At 48.4% G+C, this 12,867-nt stretch overlaps 1 protein-coding gene across 2 annotated transcripts in view; it reads left to right on the plus strand.

Annotated features, from left to right (window-relative positions):
* Nucleotides 1-12,867, plus strand: part of appa (amyloid beta (A4) precursor protein a) — a 36,121-nt gene that overhangs the window by 2,689 nt on the left and 20,565 nt on the right. The gene's annotated exons all lie outside the window — the stretch shown is intronic.

Genomic DNA, 12,867 nt, shown 5'->3' on the forward strand with positions numbered 1-12,867 from the left:
GCCGCGCTCCCCCGCTGTCGGTCGGTTTTCTTAGTTTACTTGTTAGCGTAGCCTGCTTGGCCCTACCCTGCCTCTCAACTGTTGTTTTTTTTTTCTTCCCCCTTATTCTTTACAGCGCCTACACAAAAGCAACCTCATAATCAGTGTGTTGGAGCCTTGTGACTGAGCTGTATTCAGGTCAGCTGAAGCAAACGTCAGTGAATTATTCAGTTTTCCCAATCCCAGGGTTTGGTGGTTTGCCAACTTGGTTCGACAGAAGTTTTCTTTATCCTCAGAGATTAAAAAACAATGGTGTTTGGCATTGCGGTGTTATGTTGCGAAACCACTTTTTTTTGTATCCCAAACGTAATCTTGTTCTGTCTATATCGGTTTATTTTATTTCTTGTCTTAACCAATAAAAGGATAGACATTTTAGTTTAGGTGTCATACACTTTCAGGTGCAAATCCTCTTACTGTTGTTTTTGTCACGAGAAGATGCAAACCGAAGAAAAGGCACAAACCTCTGGTGTTCGCTGTCGCACCCCTCCTACTTCTTCAGTTTCCTAGATATTACTTTGTGCCTCGCTTGAATTACCTTCTAATAATGAGACACGGATCATGTTTGTCCTCGGCACGCCTGGTTTTTGTGCACCTCCGCTGCCTGTGAACATTCCCAACTCCAGTAGCGCATTGTCTGCCTTGTTTGTGTCAACAGTGGTAGCAGCAGCAGTGACACCGTGGTTCTCCCAATGAATGTGCCCCCTGTATTCCTCTCTGTCTGCTCTGGAGAAAAGAATTCCTGACCTTTACATGCTGTTGTCTCTGTTGTCATGGTCCCTGATTTGCACTTTTGTCTTTTAGAGCTTCTGCGTGTCTCCTAGTTTTTCACTCTGTCCAGTCTAATGACATTCCATGCAGGAGTTCCACAGGTAGGGCATTGTTTGGATATTAAGATAATTAAATGACTGCATCTGGTTCGTTTGTTTGGTCTTTTTTGAGGGTGTGGAAGGGTCTTCTACACCTTCACTTGAAAGGCGGCATCCCTCCTTTTCATGAGGCATGTTCGGAATCTAGCGGTGCTGATTTCGGAGGTGGGCCGATTGGGATCGGCTGAAAGGCCTGCTTTGTGTGATGGAACCGGGCCTCTTGCAGACAAGGATGTCAGGCTGGATGTGATCCAACAATTATCTGGTCGCCAGAGAAACGGTGTTTGCCTTGCCGGTAGGCCTGAATGAGAGCGTTCTGATTTTGACTGCGCTGACATATTTTTGGGAGCAAGGCTGCTTGCCAGCAAGGGTTTAACCTTAAAGTATCCTTGCACTGACAAAAGTTGCATTTCCACTGCGGGAGCTGTTCAGCAGTTTGAGGAATGGACTAGAACGGAAATGGTTTTCAAAGGTCTGCTTGGCTCCCCAAACACAGCCGCTGCCCCTTGTTTCTTATGTGGAGGATTTATGCATTGCAATGCCCTTGTAGTTATACTGCCCCCTTTGTGCTAACCGTTTAATGTTTTACATCCTTTTCTAGTTACCACGAGTGACTCTTGGCTATGGGAATGCAAACAAATAATCACCCGCTAATAGTCTGCGGTTCCTCGGTTCCCCTTGCGGGCAGTTCCTGCAACTGAGGCCCTAAAACTGCGTGTGGTGCTAAATCGCTTTTATGCCGAGGCGAAATGTTTATACCCCCCCATCACACTGAATGTTACAACTTTCCAATTTGGCCGATTTCGAAAAGCAACTTTGTTTGAACGCGCTCGGAACCAAACGAAGCCCGGAGGCTTTATTGCCTGCAAGTCTTCAGGGAGCGCAGTGCAGCGGGCCTCGTCCCCCCCCCCCCCCCCCCCCCACGCCCTGACTGCCTCGTGTTAGCGATGATCCCCCGGCCGGGCGGCGCCGTTTGTCACCGTCAGACTGCTATTTTCACCTGTAAATATCTGCGGTGCACTGCCGGAGATGCGCCGCTCATTTGGCTGCTGCTGAGCAAGCAGCTGCTGGTGAAAGAATCGAAGTAATAAGTGGAGGAATGAGTCGTCCTGACCTGCCTGACTCCTCCTCCTCCTTCACCACCTCCGCCTTCGCAGCTTGCAGATTTCACTTTATCAGCGAGGAATGTGCACTCGCAGTGCTCGCACACCTCACCAGAAGTCTCCAGAGTGTTGTGATTTTTCAGCCGACCCCATTCTTTTGTGTGTGTGTGTGTGTGTGTGTGTGTGTGTGTGTGTGTGTGTGTGTGTGTGTGTGTGTGTGTGTGTGTGTGTGTGTGTGTGTGTGTGTGTGTGTGTGTGTTTGTGTTTGTGTGTGTGTGTGTGTTCGACCGACTGACCTTCCAGCCCAGCTGAGATACGACCTTGTCACCTATAATCTGACCGAAGCCAATGCAATCAATTTTTAATCATGGATCTTGGCCCCCACGTGACTCTGCCAGAGTGGTCGGATGTTAAATCACAATCATTTCAGTTTCTGTATTCCATTTGTTGAGTGGGAATGCACTCACGGACTCCACAGTGCCTCCGGGTCGGCAGGCAGTCCACGTCGAAGTCTTTTTGGCAAGCGGAATCTCGTAAGAAACCCGCCGGCCTCACTGCTGAACCTCCCAGACGCTGGAGAGGAAGTGGGCGAGAGGGCTGGGCCGAAACCCGAGAGCAAGGTTTGACATTTATCCTGGATGAAGTGCATCACGGCCGGTGTGAAGTGGCTGGGAGAGACGTGTGGAGGGGTCGCGGCGAAGAACACGTCAGGTTTCATTCACGCGTTCTCAAAAACGCTCATTTTTGTTTGAATAATCAACCAAAAGACTTGCGGGTCTTTTTTTTTTTTTTTATCATGAGTGACACATTCCCTTAAAAGTCTTCCTCTTTCATATATCAAGTATATTTCAGTGTGTCAGTATTACTCAGCCCGCCCACCCCCAGCCACACCACCACTCCTTTTAATTTTGATTCGGTGTCCAGGAGACGTGCACGTCGGAACTAAGGCTCTGCCCTCAGACGGCGAGTTAATTAAGTGCAGACATGCAAGTTCTCCTTGAATTAAACGGGCTGGCTTTCATAAATGAATTTTAATGAACGTCCTCCCGGGTCCGCCTCAGTGCTGCCCACTGCTGGCAGCGACGTCATCTCAGATCCGGGGATTAAAAACTAAAGTGAAGCCAAACTATCGGGAAAAGAAGGTCGTCATTGACAGCGTGTTCTCAGACCAGATACTCGGCGGGCGAGTGGCATTTGCAATTGAATGTTGTGCACAAATTCCCCTCAGGATTTATACAGTACCTGCTCGGATTCTGTGGAACCGCAGTAGAACGGAACTCTCTACTCTCCTGCCTACCGTGCTTCTCGTATGAAGCGTCTCAGCTTTCCTCCAGCCTGCCTGTTAATTGGGCGAAAGTGGAGAAATACCCCTTCCCTCCCCCAATCAAAGACCCCTCGCAAAAATTGCAGAGTCACAATTGTGGAAGCCGCCAACTGGTTTCCTTCAGATGGAACCTGTCCTTCTCTCCTCCTTTTCGAGGTGCCGCCTATAAATAAGCCTGTGGTGTTTTTTTGGGTTTTTTTTTTTTTTTCCACGGTTCCTCTGTTCCGCTTGCAGGAATGATGTCATGGTGTTGTGCTGGCGCTTCCCTTTCCCCAGTTGAATCAGTCTACGGGGCTGCTAAATGAATGACTTGATGCTCTTTACCAGCAATACAACCTAAAAGGAGTCAAGATGGTCAAAGATTCGGATCCTGAATCAAATCATTTCCTAGCAGCCTTGGTACCAAAGACTTCAATTACCCCCTGCATTGTGCAGCCTCCTACCCCCCCCCCAATCCCCCCCCCCCCCCCCCCCCACACACACTTTTTTTTTTCTCCCAACACACTCTTCCTTTCACTCCATTTTGCCATTTTCTAGCAGAGTGATTTCCCCCATCGCACCCCTCCCCTGCTGCAATGCTGTCTCATCCATACCGCCGCCGTGCCGCACGGCCCTCTGATTGAAAGTCACGCATCAGAGCAGCTCCACAGAGAAAGCAAGAAAAGAAAGAAAATGCTGACAACTTTTTCAGTTCAGTTGCCGATGTCAAAATGTCTCGCAGTTCGAGTGTGAAATTGGAACCCTTGTTTCAAAATGCCATGTTGGAGTGCGCGCGTGGGCGGGCGAAAAATGCGAGAAGAGGGAATATATAATATATATATATATATTTCTATATATATATATATATTATATATTTTTTTTTGATTTGCGTCAGAGAAGGGACGGGTCTTTTGGCCTGCCGCCCTGCTATTTCTGGATCCTGTTTCCTTTGTGCGATAAGAGGCCGACTTCCCGCCTTTGTGCCGTCGTCAGGAGCGACGCACATCTGTGGTGCACTGTGTGTGATCGCGTGCGCGTTCCTATTGTTTCGCATATCCCCTTGTGTCTGAGGTGGTAGTGTGTTCTCTCGCTGAGGGGAAAACCCCAGAGTCACCTTCACCTGTGAGAAGGTGGTGCTATCCTGCCTGTTTGCTCTTTAGCCGCTGCTCTGATCAGCCATTAGCTCAGTTCAGTGTTTGCCCAGGACTGAACCCGGTTATTGAATCCACTTTGTCTTGATGAAACATTAACCATTTTGAACGACGCCTGGTTCTGCTCCATTCAGCCTCTTGTGAGCCTGACCTGAATTAAGAAACGGACCAACATCAGGCTCCTAAACATACAAGGAGCAGATGCAGTGTTTTTTTTATCCGACTACGTCCCAGTTATTTCCTGGTTTTGAATTATTATTTTTTTGTTTGTACAGTCGCCAATTTTCAACCTGTGATTACATTTGAACATTATTTGTGCCCACAACGCACCCAGGCAGTGTTGAATAGGAATTGCCCTGCTGCACTAACCTCATTTCTGTGAAACACTTTTTAGTATGAAGGTCCTTGCACATGGGAGTGAATTTTCAAGGCAAATAATTATCTTTTTGGACATTATCGGACATTCTAAAGTACTGGCTTTACGCACGTAAAACAAAACTTCTCGGTCGCCACACTTTAAAAAAAAAAAAAAAAAATCACATCTTTTGTTCTAAACACATCCAAAGGAAAATGCTAAAATATTTTTTGGCAACAGGAACTTAAATGTGGTAAACTTAATGTGGCCAAGAAACAGTTTGTAACCGCCATTTCTTAACCAAACATTTATATCTTCCACCTGCGCCACCATGTAATCACCTGACCTATACAGTGTATCCACCTGACGCACACATCACGCCCTCTCAAGACAGGAAAACCATAATAATAATGAACATTTTTAGCAGTACAATAAGCAGAATACACATGTCAACTATACACTAAGGTACTGGGCATACAAAAGTCATTACTTTAATTTAGCGGCTACAACGCCTCGCTCAAGAACAATATTAGGTGAACCCAAGGACTTCTATTCTTTCTCTTATTCTTTTTTTAATTTGACCATCACCAGGACATCGTCACTTGAGGATGTAGTCGACTCAATTGTTTCTCCGTCGCGAAAGAGGAGTCCCAAACTTTGTTTGCTTAGCGAATTTTATATGCATATTCGCGTAGCGCTTGGTGTGTACGGGAAAAATTTGCCGCAAATAATTCACATTTTCGCATCGGTTATCCACGTTGGTTAGTCTATTTCCTGGTGTGTAAAGACCATAATACTCCGCCAAAGTTTTCTATGCAGGGGTTTTATCCGTCTGCTGATGAAGTCTTTTTTTCCTCCCTAACCAGATGACAAAACCCAATTTTGTCAGGCCAATATTTCAAGGCAGAGAAAGTACTCCTTTTCAACGAGAAGCCATAAAATGGTCCGTTTGAATCGTCGGGTCCAATTCGGAGGTTTTACGGTGCAAGAAATGGGCTGGTCCTGAGCTCGGGAAGAAGCGGGTATGGAAGATGAATGAATGAATGAAATGGGCTGGAAGGTAGGAGTGGGGGAGGGGCTTCATTTCTGATCCCAGATGCTAGACTTCATTGTGTGCGTACTCTCGTTTCGGGCATGGCTGCAGTCTCTTGCGCAAACACACTAATGCTGTTTCTCAATTCAGGGTCTGCATCCTTGAAGTACGCATTTTGAAAGGAAGTTGCGTCGTAGCACTGTGCGAAGGCTTGTCCCAATTCCCAAGGGTCCTTAGAATGCTCAAAATGCGTCCTCGGAATGTGCCCTCGTTTTAGCCGATTCCAAGGATGCACCGCTACTATCCTTCGGGTACTTATGTATCCCATGATGCTATGCGTGCTGCTGCAAAGCATCGTGAGATCTTGGGAAGTCGGCTGAAATTAGCAGCATGTTACTGGTAAAGACACTTCATATAAATTTAAGTATTGAAATTTCACATAAAAAATGCAGTTTTAACATCGGGTTTTTATTTATTTGAATATCGAACGACATTGTTAGATGGCTGAGGATGACCTCCAAGAAAACGCCCACGCTCCAGTGGTGGTCTTGCAGGTGTACAGTACATGAGAACAAAAGGGGCGTCCGTAGCCCCTTGGAGTTTGCCTCGCGCACCTTCTAATCAGATTTAAAAACTGCTGTTTGTCCGAGATGCTAATACCTGGAGATCATCCCTTCTCCACACACAAGACAAAGGCTCATCATATTATGGGCAAATGAAGACGTCGCTAAGTACCAATTGGAATTTCCACACAAAACTACAGGGAACTTTGGAAACTGGGTCTGCAGTTTGTGAGTATTGGCCGATAGTTGTCCTGTTAGCTGCTACCTGGTGAGTCTGAACAAGGTGTCAGCATTTAGAAATATCTGTTTTTCCACTCATTATCCCTTTTTCCCAAGTGGTGTGCTTGGATCTAGCTGTGTATCGGTCATGTGGACTTCACCCCATCCATCTTTTTTTTTTTCAACCTCTCATTGAGCAGAGCAGCCTTTTGAAGGAATCCTTGCAACGCGACAGTGTGATGTATTGGTGTAAGTCTGTTTCCTTGCATTGGGGCGGCGACTCTATTGTTTGCAGCGCATTAAAGGGGGAAATGAATTGGACGGACACAAAAGAAGCAACAAAGGCAGAAAATATTTGGTCGAAAATTGCAATCAGCCTCTTCGCTATCGATTTCGCGAGGAAAATTGTCAACATGCGCGGTGGTAACGTGAAAGACATTTGACCAAGAGGAGGCGCTATTGACTTGCATCTATTGATTTCCCCCCCCCCCCTTTCTTCATTTGTTTATTTTTCACCTGCGAGTCTGTTAAACAGGAAGCAAGAACGGTCGGCTATTCACGACTGTTCAATGATTCCCCCCCCACCTCGCTGGTGTTGCCAGCTTGCAATCGATCCAAGGCCTCGTCTCAATTTGTTGGCTTTAGGTGTTCAACCCAGAGTGTCTGCCGTCGCTTCTGGCCTTTGATTGAACTTGCGACAAGGAAGGAAGGAAGGAGGGAAGGAAGGTAGGATAGTTGGATGGAAGGAAGGAAGGAAGGAAGGAAGTGGTTCCTCATCATCCCAAACGGTTGCACCCAACACTCTTCAGTCCGAGCGGGGATGGTCTTGGGCGGTAGAGGCGTGTTGCACGGGTATCTCCTCCGTCGCCTCGCCACGCCCTCTTATCTGACTCCGCTGACGACGGCACCTCTCGTAAACAGCCCGGAGACGGCTGCTGCTGCTGCTGCTGCTCCTCGCTCGCACTTCCCCTCCGCCAGCTCATTGATTAATGAGCGAACGCAAAGTGCCTTCCGTTCTGCGGAACACGCCTTTGGCGTTCTGACAAGGCCTCCGAGGAAGTCTCAGTGTTCCCGCCGTTGATTTTTTTGGAGGAAGATAAAGACGAAGGGTTAAGTTCAGTTAACTTGGGGCAAGTGGACTTGTTCTTGTGATCTAGAAGATGTTTGTCCTCGTCTGAAAGACCTTTCGGATGAGCGATGACTGAAAACCTTCAATGACATTTTGGGGGAAGATGTTTCTTTTTTATTGTAGGTATCTTCTGCTAGTATGTGTCTATTTATTTGCCAGTTTTGGATGTTGTCACCATTCATGGTGTGGCGCGGCGTTGCTTTCTGTAGCCGCCCCTGTTGGCTGCTGGCTCGCCAAAGACGCTCGGGAAAGACAGTCGGAGACACGGCGTGTGTGCGTGTGCACTCAGCGACTGCCACACGTCTTGCTCTCCGGGAGGTCCCCAACCCCCCCAACACCCTGGGGGTGGCGGGGAGGGGGGTTGAGAGAGTTGATGTGAGGCCGCTCACCCTCCCACTGAGCTCCCCCCCACGGCAGGACTGGGCCACTCTGATAAGACTAACAATTAATAGCACTGCAGGAGCTGCACCCACGGGGACACTTCAAAGACTGTGTGTGTGTGTGTGTGTGTGTGCGTGTGCGTGTGCACTGCAGTGCGCAAATATATGCATTTAAGTGGCGTTACTTGGATGACGCGACTGCGGCAGCCAAGCTAATGTTTATGAGCCCAGTTGATGGGAGTGGAGATGGGAATGATTTGCGTAGTTTGGCCCAGAAGGCTGAGGATGCAATAATAATAATGTATGAAGACACAAACGGGTTTCAGTGAGACGTCCATCAGCAAAAACAGGCTCCCATACTCCAATTAGCTGAGAGCAATTCTCCAAGTCATCAAAAAAAAAAATGAAACATTTTAGCATCGCAGAGACCGAGGAGATGAACCTCACCTGTGCCCTCCCCCGCCTCCCCTCCTCCCCTCCTCCGCTTAAAATCTCTCCGGAAATCTGTCAGTTGTGGTAAAACCCCGCCGCTCTGCTCCGTAACGATAAGAGAGGAAGAAAATGAGAAGAGGAGTGGCGTCTGCGTCTGCGTCTGCGTCCGCCTGGATGGAGAAGCGGAGGACAGGTGGAAGATCTCCTGGTGGATTGAGGTCACCCTCTCCAGATGAAGGCCTCACCTGTTTCCTTCACCCCGGTTATTTTCCATGACGGTCCGACTAGGCCGTCTTCATCGCCTCTTTGAGCACCACTTTTTTCTTTGTCTTTTTTTTTTTTTTTTCAAGACTTCCGCCAGACGCCGGGAATCGATAGCAGCCACTTTAAAGGACCTCTGCTTGGCTGGTCATCTCAGGGCTGCACCCGTCCTCTGGACCCCACTGTAATTGAACGGTCTCGGGGTGGGGGAGGGTCGTCACTCTCTGATGGAATCGCCCTCTACCCCCCCACCCCCCACCACGGCAGCTGATGGCTATCATGCCAGATTGAGACCAACGGGGGATATTTGTCCTGACCAGGCTGCCGTCCTAATCCTCAGTGCCCAGATTACTGCTCCACCTCCCTCCCCCCTCCACCACGCCTTCCTCCCTTCTCCCGCCCCCTGCCCTCCATCACCCCCCTGCCCCACGGGGCTGGCTGGCAGCTCCGAGGTTGGATAAAGAAGGAAATAAAGGTGGCGATGAGGAAGGACTTGCATCCTTTCCTTTTCTACTGTCCCAACTGATGCTGCTGCTGCCACCGCCGCTGCCTCGTCCCATCACTTATCACTACCCCCCCCTCCACCTCCCCCACCTCCTCCTCGACCCATCTGTTGAAGAAAAACCCTTTTACTCATTATCTTCCTCCCTTCACGCTGAGGGATTTGCGAAGTGAAATTGCAGGCAACCTTCCTGCGTTTTTTTTTTCATTGTCGTTTTTTTTTTTTCTCTCTTTTTGCAAATCAAGACGACTCGCAATTATTTTATTGCAATTATTTATTAATTACCCCCCCCCCCCCCCCCCCCCGAGGCCGAGGAACATAAACATGCGGTCTCTTCCCCCGTCGAGCCTTGATTGCCCTCCTTCCCTGATTCCTCCGTCCCCACGTCCCCTTCTGCCTCTTGACCTTCTGCTCCAGCCTGAAGGCTTGTTGTCAGACCCCCTTCCCCCTCCACCAACCCCACCTAAACCACCCCACCCCACCCGTCTCTCGCCCTGATGTGCGTATTTCACTCGCAATCATCCCGGGACTCTGATTTATAAGCCCCCCCCACCACCACCACCACCTCCACTGGGAGGTGCGACGGTGGCGGCGGTCATCGCCGGGGGAGCGAAGCGGGGGCGGGGCGAAGTCGGGGGTGGGGCCAGCGATGGCGATAGTATTTGCCAGCCAAAGGAGGATGAGGCAGGGAATTTGAATGTGTGGTTTGCACAGCAGGAAGGAAGGCTCATAGTGTCTCAATGGAAGCTGATTAAAAGATAGTGCTGCTTTTGTTTGTTGTTGTTTCTTTGTAAAAAAAAATAAAAATAAAAAAAAGACTTTTATATCAGATCGGCGATAATGAGCGAGGCAGGATTTGATCAATGCAGAGTTTGGACGTGACAAAGTACAAATGCGTTGCTGTGCTAAAGTAGATTTTTCAGCTCGCTCTACTTTTTTTTTGTACCCCTACATTTGTACACAAATATCGGTACTTTCTACTCCTCACAGTGGAAAAACATGCTTTTTTCTGCTCAAAGTGATTCACTTATTATCATTATTGTTGTAATGATAATATAGTTGTTGCCTGAAGTGTAATTTAAATATAAAAGTGGATGATATTTTAGAGGGAGATTATTTTACAGTACAGAAAATCAACATGTAGGAAATAATATTGGCTATTGATATTGAAAGTGGAGACATCCAATAATGGCTCGCTGGTCATAACTAATATATTATATATTACTACTATTAAGAGTACCAAAGCTGTTAAAAAATTATTTTTTTAACAGAAATTGTCAGCCAATATATTGTTTCATGTGACTTTTACTTGAGTGCATTTCAGAAGCGCTCCTTTCTTACCTTTCCTTGAGTCAAGGAGTTGAATCAGTACTTTTACTTTTACCATAGTGTTTTTTTTTCACACGAGTATCTGTGCCTTTACTCAAGTATTAGCACAGATGGCGCTGTGGAGAGAGGGTGGGTTCCCCTTAAGAGACCCTCCATGGCGTGCAGATGGCCCAGCGTCAAGACGGATGACCACCGGTGTCACGCCGCCATGTGTCTTGGGGGGGGGGGGTGGGGGGTTAGGAAGTGAGCGGAGAGGGATTTTTTTTTTTTTTTTAAATCCCCTCACTTGCATGTGTGTGTGCACGCGTGCGCAAGGGATTTGCTCATTTCCGCGCCACCCTGGGCTCACGGCTCATCACCACACAGCAGTCGCTTCCTGCACTGACACACACACACACACACACACACACTGACATACATATATACATACATGTCCTGATGGTTAAAATGTACTCCAGTCACTTCCTACAGCCTGTGAATTAGTCGACAGTAAGAGTGAATTGACCTTCTTTTTGTCCTTCTGTCCCAAACAAAATCCCTTTGTGATGTCATGAACGGTTATTGTTGTGTATCATTATTATCATTCTCTGCAACAGGAATGTGATTGGTTATCATGGACAGCACAAACAAAAAGAGGTGACTCCTCCCACATTCTCCTCCTGATATGTGTCACGTCAGCAAGGCCGTCAGTCGGTCGTTTCTGACTCCCTGTCTTGAGCTGATCACAGGTCAGTTTGTAACGCAGCTGCAGAGTCGACGGCTCTCTTCCCACCACCTGTGTAGAGCGAAAACGACACCATCCACCGTCCGTCACACACGCCCGCAATAACGTCTTTGTTTGTGAACCTTATTAATATTTCCTCACCTCTCCCAACCAATTCCATCCTCTGGAGACTGGACGAGATATTACACTGCCCTCTTGAATATCTCGCTGTGTAAAATATTAATAATATATCTTCTTGGATTTTCTTTAAAAAAAAAAACAAAAGCACCTCTGATCTGAATGTCCATGTGTCGCTCCACCGCTCGCTGCTGATTATTACAGTTTTGTGAGGGAAGCTGGAGCGCCTTCACTTTTTATTCATTACCCTGCTCCGGCACTCTGGTCTCATCTGTTCCAAGTGCGTCATGCGTTGGGAGTCGCTGGTTTGGCTGCGCTGGAGTGAAGGCGCTGCCCAGGGCTGCTGAAGGTGTCCGATCCAACTCGGGAGGTCGCTGGTGGTGTAGCCCCGGGAGTATCCACATCCACCCGCCCGCCTCACCTCACCCCGCCCACATATTGGAAGTGGACTTTACGCCCCCAGGCTGCTTGGGGAGACTGGGGTGGGGGGTGGGGGGGGGGGGGGTAAAAGAAGCGATCCATCTCACAAAACCGCATTTGTTTCCCCGCCAGGGCCCTCACAACCATTAACCAGATTAGGGGGCACACAAAGCCGCCCTGCCCCCCCCCCCCCTCCTCTTCCACTCCCTTTACCCCACACCCCCAATGTCTTAGCCACCATTCTGCAGGGCTCATTCTCCAGCACAATGCAGACATTCAGCCGGTTGTCGGCGCCTCCTCTCCTGAGGGGGAACCTCGACGCAGAAGAAGAACGTCGGGCAGACAGGACGACCGGCCGCGCAAAAGACCGCCCACCCCACCGCCCCCCCCCCCCCCCTTCCCAAAAAAAAAATTTGACCGCGGTCCCTCCTGGGGCTTTTTGCACGAGACGCTAACTGAGAGAAATGAAGCAAATCAATGGAGGTTATATAAACACCACGACATCCCAGAATAACTCCAGATTTCAAATTAAAAAAATAAAGTGAGAGCCCGGAAGGAAACAGATGCACCCTGTTCCAATAAACGGTCGAGCTAAAGTGCAGCTGTGTGAGAGAGAGCAAATGAAAGCCATAAACTAGGATTATTCTAGGCTATGGCTGTGATTCTCTCGCTCGCTCTCCTTCTTCTCTCTCTCACTCACACACACACACACACACACACACACACAGATGTTGTGAGGTCCGAGGTCATTTGGTTCTTATAATGTCCTTGATTTGAGCCTTGGCTCAGTGCACCTGACGGCCTTCAGACGGTGCAGTGAGGAATTTTCCACGGCTGCGACCGAGTCTGAGCGCATTAGCACTGACTGGGTTGAACCAAAAAAGATAAAGGAACATCCTCCTCCTGCACAACTCGTCCCACTAATCTCTCCTCCTCGCTCC

This window comes from Nelusetta ayraudi, unplaced genomic scaffold (genome assembly GCF_046127955.1).
Source record: "Nelusetta ayraudi isolate G7.1 ecotype Tasmania unplaced genomic scaffold, CSIRO-AGI_Nayr_v1 ptg000197l, whole genome shotgun sequence".
Classification (NCBI taxonomy): domain Eukaryota; kingdom Metazoa; phylum Chordata; class Actinopteri; order Tetraodontiformes; family Monacanthidae; genus Nelusetta; species Nelusetta ayraudi.